Source organism: Arachis ipaensis, chromosome B09 (genome assembly GCF_000816755.2).
Source record: "Arachis ipaensis cultivar K30076 chromosome B09, Araip1.1, whole genome shotgun sequence".
Taxonomy (NCBI): domain Eukaryota; kingdom Viridiplantae; phylum Streptophyta; class Magnoliopsida; order Fabales; family Fabaceae; genus Arachis; species Arachis ipaensis.
This window is the reverse complement of record NC_029793.2, coordinates 27,592,252-27,593,947: the sequence shown is the minus strand read 5'-3', so window position 1 is coordinate 27,593,947 and position 1,696 is coordinate 27,592,252. Positions and strand designations below refer to the sequence as shown.

The following is a 1,696-nucleotide window of genomic DNA, read 5'->3' as shown; positions in this document are numbered from 1 at the left end:
GTAAACCGTGCAAGAGAGGAAGCTGCCTTCCGCACGTTGCCACCATCGAGTCCGAGGCAGAGAGGAGGAGCGTGAGCGGGAGGAAGAAGCCGTCGCCATCGCCGTTGGCGCTTCGTCGTCGCTGTCATTCGTAAACCAGACGTCATCGCCATCAGAAGCTCCTGCTGCCGCCGAGAATCCCATCATTGTCAGATCCATCGCATCACTGTTGGGGGGCTTCGAAGGGGGAACCAGCTACGCCACCACGCCTCTGTCGCCGGGAAATGCTGCTGCCACTGCCGAGATCCACTGTCGCTCTGTTTCTGTGTTTTCCCTTTGTTACAGTAAGCCTTTCTGTTTCAAAACCCTCATAGCTAGTGTATATGCGTTATGTTATATTTTTGGTGAAAATTCTGAGGTTTTGGTAATGAAGGATTGATTCCTGGTTGTTGCATGTCGCGTTTGGGGTTGCCGCCGTTGCTGCGACGGTGGAATGGGCTGTAGTTGTGACTGCTAAGGGTATAGGCCAAGAGGAAACGGAATTTGTCACGTAATTAAATCGTGAATGAGGTAGGGGTGATTTCTTAAACTTAATTCACTACTAAGAATTGTTTGAAGTCGATATTAATAAGAAAAATATATTTTTATGATTTCGCAAGTTTTATGAATTAAATTGAGTTGCCTGAAATGAATATAAATGCTAGTTTGAATGGTTTATTGATTGATTGGAGATGTTTAGTTGACTTTTGTACTTGATTTAAGGCTATTATGATGATGATTGAATTGTGACTGTTTCTGATTATTGAGTTGAAAAGTTGGTTTGATTAAATACTATGTAAAATAATTTTGTTGGTTTGAGGTTAATTTGATATTGAAAATGAATTCGCCTTTGAAACGATCTGAGATATTGGGAATGAGTTTTATTGATTTATCAAAAATGATTTATGATATTGTAACTAGTCTGAGTTATTGAAAATGTTTGAAAAGAGGTTGAGAATGGTTCGGTTGGAACCCGAAAAGGGTGGCAAAGTCCGAGTTTTAGGGAAGATTCTATCGAAATTTTATTATTAAACTTAAGACTTTGTTTATTTAGAAAAAGGTTGGACTTGAGAAATCATATTTGTAAGAACTGCGAATTAATTAACCAATTAATTAACGTTAAATAATAATAATAATTTAATTGCCCGAATTAGGTTCAAAATTTTAGAATATTAATTATAAAATTTAAATATGATATTCAGACTCAGTAGATTTTTCTAAGTTGAAAAATGTAATTTTCTTCAGAAAATTGCGTAAAAATGCGTACTAGTAAATTAATTGGCAGTATCGCCCTAAATATGTCTGGTATTGTGTAAGAGCAGTAAAAACAGTAGCAAAAGTTAGGAAAATAATTAAAATTAAAAATCGAGCACTAATTTTAAAAGTTTGGCCCAAAATTGAGCCAAACGGACCAAAAATATTAACGGGTTGGACCGAGCTCAAACTGAGCCTAAGTCCAACATATAAATACCTATAAGTGAAGGCCATTCAGCACATTCACTTCTCATAAACACCAATTCCAGCTGCTAGGTTAAGAGTGAAAGGGGAGAGGAGAGTTACTATTCACTTCATCACTCTTTCGATCATAACTGGAGCTACGGTGCTCCGATTTATGTGTCGTTAGCGGCTACGTGAAGCTCTCACCGAGACCGTCACTTCTAGATAGGTATTGTGGTAA

The 1,696-nt window shown here is 38.0% G+C and overlaps 1 long non-coding RNA gene across 1 annotated transcript; it reads left to right on the top strand.

Moving 5' to 3' along the window:
• Positions 221 to 629, top strand: LOC110266303. Its single transcript, XR_002353551.1, has 2 exons — positions 221 to 323; positions 413 to 629. It is a non-coding gene; the product is annotated as an uncharacterized LOC110266303 (long non-coding RNA).